At 37.9% G+C, this 9,296-nt stretch overlaps 1 pseudogene; it reads right to left on the reverse strand.

The window, feature by feature from the left end:
• Positions 1 to 308: 308 nt before the first annotated feature.
• LOC103439179 (probable carboxylesterase 12) lies at positions 309 to 1,541 on the reverse strand (annotated as a pseudogene).
• Between the last annotated feature and the right edge of the window lie 7,755 nt (positions 1,542 to 9,296).

The raw sequence follows: 9,296 nt of genomic DNA on the forward strand, positions 1-9,296 counted from the left end.
CATCTATTCCGTCTCGTCCCGTCCCATCCTGTTTCGTCCAGTCCCATCCCATTCCGTCCCGTCTGCGTACCAAACAGTACCTTAGTGATAAGGAATCAGCTAGGCCATCGTTGTCTTGGACTAGAACCCCTTGAACTTGCTGAACCAATGCTGGGCTAAATACCGTGCCTTCCACAGTACTATACTTGCTCTTGGCCCGAACTTTTATTTTAGGCCCAAACAGTAGTAGATGAATGTGTTTTTTTGAAAACAGACCTACCCTCCCTAAGAATATAATAACACGCCTAAGCTTCCAAAAATTAGGCATATGATGAATTTGCATTGTCGATTTTGTTGAAAAGAAAACTTGTTCATAGTTTAACATCACAATTTATAATCCACGAAACATAAATAAACCTAGTAAAAGATAGGAATAAAGTAAAAATTCTTACACCAATGGAAAGTAAACCACACCAACCTGCCATAGAGGCAATGGTCAGATTACCTAGTACACTATTCTAATTCAAGAAAGACGCAATCTTTTTCTCCATGGCCACAGCATTCTCAGAACTTGGCTTAAACAAATGGAAAACATGCTCCTCCCCCTTTGCTTCCGCCACCTCCACAACCCCACTCCACCCACTCTTTCTCAGTATCTCACCATAATACCACCCCCTATCTCTCAACCCATCTTTCTCTCACACCCCATTTCCCCAAACTTCGGATCTTTACCAGGGTTGAAAAGTCAGATCCACTACTCAACGGGTAAGCAAATTGCCACAAGGCAGCAAAGTACTCTCATTTAAGTGCAGGCGTGGACAGCTCCTCCGCCCCAACTGGCTCTGTCCCCCAGAAATATGGATAGATCAAAACAACCCCAATCAGCTTAGCACCACCAACCATGCCCTCAGAACCTACTCTCAATCCCATCTGGTGAGCTATATTAGCCCCAGCACTGTCGCCGGCGAAGAAAACACGATGAAAATCCGCATGGAGGTTTAACCAATCTTCTGAGCCGTTTCCATCGAAATGGGAAGCAACCCATTTGACAGCAGCCCACGAATCATCGTAAGCAGCCGGCAGAGGGTGCTCGGGGGCAAGCCGGTAATTAACAGAGACTGCAACAACATTGGCACCGGAGACTAAGGAGTTGAGGTAGTTGTGATACGTGGGGGAGGAGGAGCCTTCAATGCAGAAGCCGCCACCGTGGAAGTAAACAAGAAGAGAGAGTTTGGTTGTAGCGGTGGCTTTGGTTGGAAGGTAGAGCCTGGCGGATACTGGTGGTTCTTGTGAGATCACGACGTCTTTGGATTGGACACCGGTTTGGGGATGTGTTGATGGAGGAACTGTGGATGTGCCTAAAGATCTCTCGACTCGACCATCTTTGTATACTTTGATAATCGGAGAAAAATCGTGGGCTAATTCTTCGTCGCTCATGTTTTGGATTCAAGGAAGAGGTGCGGGGTGAGAGAACGGAGAGTATGTAGGAGTTAAACTAAGGCTTTACAGTTAAAAAAGACTCCCCAACAAAAACAAACCAGAGTCCTATCTCAACTAGGAACAGATACTTACATGAGAATATATATCATATAATAACTAACAGTTTTTCTAATATGAGTTTTAGATCGTTGGATTCCTTAAGACTTTTTGACCAAGCTGTAAAGAGAAAGATATTGCTTATTCAGTGTATAGTATTGTAGATAGCCATTTAAACTTTTAATGTTACAGTTTAATAATATTTTTTTCTTGTGATATATATACATCAGATTAAGGTTGAATTTATATGGATATGAGTTTTCACTTATGCATTAAAGCAGGGTTGAATAACTACTTAGTAATACGTTTTAGTGATATTGTTTTTCACTTGTAAGTGAGGTTTTAGGTTGGATTCTTGCCATTATTGCTAACCCATTATAAGGCTAAGCCTACCATAATATCGATTGTTTGAAAGAAAAAAAACAACAGGGTTGAACGGTGTTTTAAGGGGAATCTAAATTTTTTAAGGCTTAAAAAAATCCCTTTTTACATTATAATCTTAATAGTTATTAAAACCTAATTTAGATCCTTTTTAATACTCAGTGCCAGTGCTACATCACACTATGGCTTAGTTCTATTCCATTAATAAATCATTCAAAATTCAAAAAAATTAAACTTTGTTTAAGCCGTAAGATGAATCCCAATAAGGTAAATTACATTTACTAATATGTCGTGACCTATATTTAGGGATTATTGTGTGTATTCCTCCCTACGTAGTGGTTTTATTTATAGTAAATAAGAGGAGAGGATTAACTTGTCCTGCAAGTAAATACAATCCTATAGGTAAAAAATGACTAGACTAATAGACAATCTAGAAATCAAATTTATCTACGATTTACACAATCAGAATTAAAGAGCAGTGGTGTTATTCCTACCCAAATGTCTTATCTCCCCACCCACTTTTTAATGAAATTTTTAATTATAAGTTTGCTCATTTGTAAAATGACTGATAAAAACCTTAAAAGATAGCTCTCTGTTCACAAACTATTTATCTATCCTTAAACCCTTACCCAAAAAAATTCCAGTGCTACTCAACTTGAAATCGTTCTGATTCCACACTATTGCCTAGGCTGGCGCCTAGTGCCTAGGCGGCTAGGTGGGGTCTAGGCTGGCGCCTAGTGCCTAGGTCGCTAGGTGGGGTCTAGGCGGGCGCCTAGGCGGCCTAGACGGATTTAGGTAAATTTCTTGTATATCTTGTAAATAAGTGCATATTGACACTTACAAAAAATTAAACTTGTATGAAATTCATTGATAAGATAATAAAAGAATAATAAAATGCAAAAAGAGTATCCAACAAGTCCAAAATTTAAAAACACATTAAGCATATATGCCATAGAACCATAGTGAGGAGTATTGTAGGATAACGTATGTACAATAAGTTCATAATTTAAAAAGAAAAGTATATATGTATGAAAATATGTAAGAATTTAGGCTCTTTTTGTTAGTTTTGCATCATTTTGTAAGTCTATAAATAAAATGCAAGTTGGGTCATGTATTCCTTGTACATTTAAGTAGAAATGTCGTCCATTTATAGATGGGCTTAATGGACCCTAACAAAATACCCAAAGTCATCCAATACATTTATTATCCTATTAGAATAAAAAAACCAAAGACACTAGTTTTTAGGCATCCCGATTCCAATCATTGAGTCACTTTCAAAAGAAAAAAACCCTAAGATGCTTATAAAAAACCATTGCCGCCGTCTGCTTATCACCATATCTGCAATTGCAGATTCTTTCTTTCTCTCTCTCTCTCTCTCTCTCTCTCTCTCTCTCTCTCTCTCTCTCTCAGACCATCGTCACACTGAGAGGAGACATCGAGACGCACATCGCCCAGATTTCCCAGTGTTCGCCTACTTCTGGGTAGGCTATCATATTTTCCCAGGCCACCCAGATCTTCCAGCTTCCGTATATCCTGCCTAGCGACCGTTTAGCCCACCTAAGCGTCCGACTTATGCCACCTAATAACTTTGCCAATTTAGTAAACGATTTCGAGATAATCGTGGCGGAGCACCGCCATCTAGCACCTAGGCGCCGCCTAGGCCGTGTTTTAGAACACTGCTATTTTCTACATTTTCTGAAAATTACTTCTCATGAAAATCTTGAAGATGAAGACGAACCCAAAAACCAAGCAACCAGCGTTTGCTTCTTCTCTTTTTTCTTCAGCTACTCTCCAGTTCAAATTTAATGTTTTTTTTTTTTTTGGTTGGATGTTTCAACAATGGATATCAGCATAAATTGATATGTAATTTGAACTTGTTGCTTATGTATAGATGCTAATATTTACACAAATGTGGAAGAAGAACTGAGGAAGGGTATTCTATAAAGGGGGTTTGACCAATAGAAAAAAAAAATGGTACAAAGTCTGTCACTGAGCTCTCTTAAATTATTTCTTACCGGTGCAATAATTATAGAGACAAGCTCGGAGCGAAGCGAGAGTGCTAATGAGGATATTTTATGAATAAAAGTGGGTGAGGAAAGAGCATTTTAATTTTTTTAACTTTTTATTGTGGGTGAGATTATAATGTAGGTGGAGAAATACGACAATGGGTGGGTCTAGTAGTTCTCTTAAAGAATATCCATAACACTCTTTCGTGAGTGTGTAAATACTTAAGTAGATTTGTCATCAGGTGAAGTTGAGAAAATTGACTCGTCGGCATTGATCTGGTAAAACCCAATATATAGCAGAAACTGATAGTCAAAGGAAAAAGTGAATTTATGCAAAGCCAATTTAAACGACTACGGGACGTACACAAGGGTATGACCAACCCAGGATGGGTGCCTTATTAAAACTTCATCAGGTAGCAAAAACTCAAAGGGAAAAATACTCCTAGCCGCTCAAAAATTTTACGTATACTAATTCCTTGAACAAGCTTCTGGAAAGTAGTCTTTGACAAAGATTTGGTAGAGAGGTCGGCCAAGTTGTATTAGGAACAGATTTGTTTGACTTCAATCTTCTGATGTTCTTGTTTCTGATGAGGGAAAAATGACTTTGGTGCAGTGTGTTTGGTGTTGTCTCCTTTGATGTATCATTTCTTTAGTTGTTTGATACATGCTATGCTATCTTCATAGATCGTTGTAGAGACATCAACGACGAATTAAAATTTGCAGGTGCTTCAAATATGTTCCATTATTGCTCTCAACCAAAATTACTCCTAATTGGCTTGATGTAAGGCGATAATTTCAGCATGGTTCGAAGAAGTTGCAACTAAGGTATGTTTGGTTGCCTTTCAACATCTAGCGATGCCTCCAACGATAAAAATGTAAGCAATTTAAGAATGTGTCTTGTGCCTGTCAAATAAGTAACATGTGTCAGCATAACCAATAAGGTTTGAATCAAGCCGAGAATTGAGGTGGGTTGCGACGTGCTTGTCTTTAACACCTATCCAGTGTTTGGGTTGTGGGCGCATAGTTGTATCTTGCCAAAATATTGACAACAAAGGAGATGTCCATTTTAGTGACTAAGCTAAGTACAATAAAGCAGCAATCGCACTTAGGTATGGAAATTCAGGCTCCAAAACCTCATCCTTATCCTCTTTAGAAGGGAAGTGATCTTGTTTTGCATCTAGCTATTGGATGACCGTATGAGTACTGGAAGGCTTGGTTTACCCTTATTAAAACAATGCAATACCTTTTGGGAATAGTTCGGTTAATAAACAAGAATTCCATCGAAACAGATGCTCAATCTCCAGGCTGAGATAGTATCGAGTTTTCTCAAGATCTTTCATCTCAAATTCGTCTTCAGGTGCACAACAGTTTTCTCAAACTCTTCAAGAGTGCCAATGAGATTCATTTCATCGACATAAATAGTAACAATTGCAAATATGGAATGTGACTTCTTAATAAACACGCATGGGCATAGTAAGTCCTTCTAGAACTTTCATAAGCTACATAACCAGTTTTTCTGAAACTACCAAATTGATAAGGTAGCAAAACGTAATGAAGTTCATTACGGGAGAGTAAGTTTCCTCATAATCAATCCTAGGCGTTGAGGGAAGTCTTGCGCTACAAGGCATGCCTTATATCCCACTATTTCATTATTCTCATTATGCTTCCTTACGAAATCCCACTTGTAGCCAACAAACTTCACATGTGGCAGTGTAGGAGCCATAGGCCCCAACACCTTTTGTTTTGCAAGCGAATCAAGTTTGACCTGGATTGCTTAATTCTAGTTTGACCAATTTGTTCAACGTCAACATTCTTCAACCGAACATGGTTCAATGTCGTCAGTCAACTTAATCACAATAGCTACCGCATATGCTACATCGTTGATTATCATCTTATTCCTATTCCAGACATCATCCAAGCTATCATAGTGGACCGAAATCTCTCAATTCTTAGGAGACCAACTCATCTCTTCCAGAGAGCTTTCGTAATCTAGAATATCCTTATGCGTTGGATATTAAGAGTAGGCGATGGTATGGTCGGGTTTAAGCTAGTTTCACTAGCTTGTGTCGTGGTTCTCCTCTTCTGGGATTATGAATCATTTGAACCAATGAGTTTACCACGCTTCTGGGTAGGAGTAGATGATTGGCTAGCCACCAATGTTCTATGATCAGCCACATTATTAACGTCTAATCCTTCTTGGATCAAGTTTCGACATACGTTACGTAGATCTATCTTTGTAGGCACATTTGCAACTGTTATATTTAATCTTGTCACTCTCGTTAGAGCGATAAAAGCATCTGACATACTTTGAGAACCGTTTTAAAGATCTAGGATCTATTACATTACAATTTCAGGTTGTGCGGTATGGGGAATTAAATGAGACATAGTGGGAGTTGTCCACAATAATGCACATCATTCTTCAGGAACATTGACGTTCTTATCTCCCCTTAATGTTGGGAAGACTATCTCATAGAAGTGACGATCTGCGAAACGAGGAGTAAAGATATCACCTATCAAAGGTTCTATGTAACAAATGATTGAAGGAGAATCATAACCAACATAGATTCTCATCCTTCTCTGAGGACTCATTTTGGTACTTAAAGGCTGCACAATTGACACATAGACCGTAAAACCAAAGATATGTTGATGCGAGATGTCGATCTCGAACCAACATGGCTACATGAAATATTACATGGCCTTAGACAGTGATTAGGATTTTGGTATGTATGACCACTGATCAAGCGATCATTTAAAGGCGCTTAATAAAGAATCTTGCCAAGCTGTTTTGGGTATAAACTTGGAGCATCAGATGTTCAACTTTAATCCCAACAGACATGTAATAGCCATCAAAAGTTTTTTATGTGAATTCTCCAGCATTATCCAATCAGATCGACTTAATCAGATAATCAGGGGGTGATCCCTTAGCTTAATAAACTAAGTTAACAATTTGGAGAATGAAATGTTTTAGGTGTACGAAAGACACGTGTGTGGCCAACACATAGAAGTATCAACCAATTCATAAAGTATTTAAATGGTCTATAAGGTGCTTGAATCGGTCCACCCTCTGGAGCAAGTTTGGCATGCAAGGTCCTGCTAGATTTCTTCTAATCTTTGGACTAAAGGATGCCTATGAGTAGAGGTGAAGATATAGCGCATCACAACTCGGTCAAGGTGTTCTAAATTGTCATACCAAAGAAAATTTTCATGTGCAATTTTGAGGGGGGCCAGGCATATAGTAGCATTCTATAGAATAAATGGTAGTAATACCTATTCCATTCAGGAGTAGCTCTATCTGTAGACATGTAAATTTTGTTGCATGCAAATGATACATCATAAAGCTCCACGTGGCATATGACTCATCATAAATGGACAAGTCGTCAATGACACGTGGCACAAATCAAGCAAAAGAAGTGTAAAACATCCCCAAAATTCGGCAAAAAGGGAAGAAATCCTTTAAAATCGGCAAGGGGTCCAAATTGCTCCCAAAACTGGAAAGAAAGCTAAAGCATCTTCACAAAACAAGCAAGAGTTGAAGAGTGCTCACAAAATAGGCATCAAGGCCTACAAATTTCGGCCAATATGAGGAAGGTGGCTGAAATTAAGACACAAAACATGCCTAAATTCTCCTATGGACGAATCAAGACACAAATCAAAGCCAAATCCATCTAAAGGCAAGCTTTGAGAAGTCTATAAATACCCCCAAGACAAGCATAAGGTCGACAATTTTTATATTCAAAGTTAGAAATTCTACATTCAGAAGAACTTCTGCACAAATCTTTGAAGACTATTACGCTGTCAAAGCCCTCTTTGAAGAACTCACAACCAAAGTCGAAGCTTTATTTCGACCAAAGTCGAAGCTTTCCCATGAAGAATCAGCAAGCACTTGTGCCGATTCCTTCAAGACTTTGTTGCGAGCTCAAAACTTGTAACGACGTTCGATTCAAGATCAAGACATCAAGACCCTTGAATAAAAAATCCTACATCAATTATACCTTTGCCTCAGCTTTGAGGTGAAGACCTGATGAGTAGATTTTATATTATATATTTTACCCTAATCTTAGTATATTTTGGTTAATATATTGGAAGAATTTTGATACTTTGAATTGTATTTTCAATATAGGACTTTCGACTTCCTCTGGAGCAAAACAGGATCAAATGGACGAATTTTGGAGTAATTCCAATTGGAGGACGTTCGTGAGTCACTTAGCTTGATCGTATCAAAATTTGGGATTTTTCCACCAAGCGGTTATTTTCTGGCGATGAAATAAAGAAGCAGTGCGCAGTGCTGGAAAGTGACGTTTTTGGGCTTAAATTGCGTTTTTGGAGCCCAAAATGACCTTGGATGGGTTTGTGGCCTTCTGGAAAAGTACTCAGAATATTCCAAACATTAAATCCAGCTATATTGGGCCAGTTTTGGAGCAGCTTATGGGCCAAAACGTGACTGTTCAGATTTTAGACGAATTTTATCATTTAATTTAGGGTTATGTTTCCTAGGGTTTTTGGGGTGGCTTGAAAAATATATTGCTTAGCCGTCTATAGTTTTAGACTACGCTTTCTTTTATGCAATTTTGGAGACAGAGAGAATTGTTAGGATTTTGAAGACTTTTTACTTGAAGGTGCTTTCAATCCTTTTCTTGAATATATTTTCTATGATTTCAATTATGAATATGCGGAACTAATTTCTTTTGCTAGGGTGAAGCCTTGAGCCTTATTATGAATAAGTGATTTTTATTTAATTGCTTATGAAAGATTGCATGCGTACTTTGAATTGTTAATCACCGGGATAAAAACTATCTAATTGTCGTAATGCCTAATCACCATTAGGATCTTTAGAAAAGTAATTTGATGCAATTTTGGTCGGAAGGTTCCCTGAAATTGACGCTGGCTTCTTGTGATTAATAATTGTAATTTCTCTTAGGATGAATATCACGTCTTAAGGATTGCATGGTTTTTCAAAAGATTTTCATAAAGCATAATGAGTCTTTCATGTTTAGATTTGATCCGAACGTTCGGACGGGTTGCATGTTAGATATATGTTCTATGTTGGAGGTTCCAAGTAGAATATGAATTAGGAAAATCTAACCTTCAAAGTGGCATGTGTAAATTATAAGTAATTGGTAAAAATTCATAGGATTGCTAGGTGATGGTGGAACCCTAGTGCTTTCTTAATTTTATTCTCCCAAAACTGTTTTCTTTTCTCTCTAGCTCTAATATTGCAGATTGTTTATTTTAATTCATTAATTTCGTTTTTATTTTAATTAGGTTATAAAATCAATCACTTCAATTTCTACTTTACAATAATTAAATGGAATCTGATTAGTTCGAATTATTTAATAATCCCTGTGGAGACGACCTTGCGAGATCCGTTTATACTACAATAACCTTGTGATTCTT

This window comes from Malus domestica, chromosome 10, assembly GCF_042453785.1.
Source record: "Malus domestica chromosome 10, GDT2T_hap1".
Taxonomy (NCBI): Eukaryota; Viridiplantae; Streptophyta; class Magnoliopsida; order Rosales; family Rosaceae; genus Malus; species Malus domestica.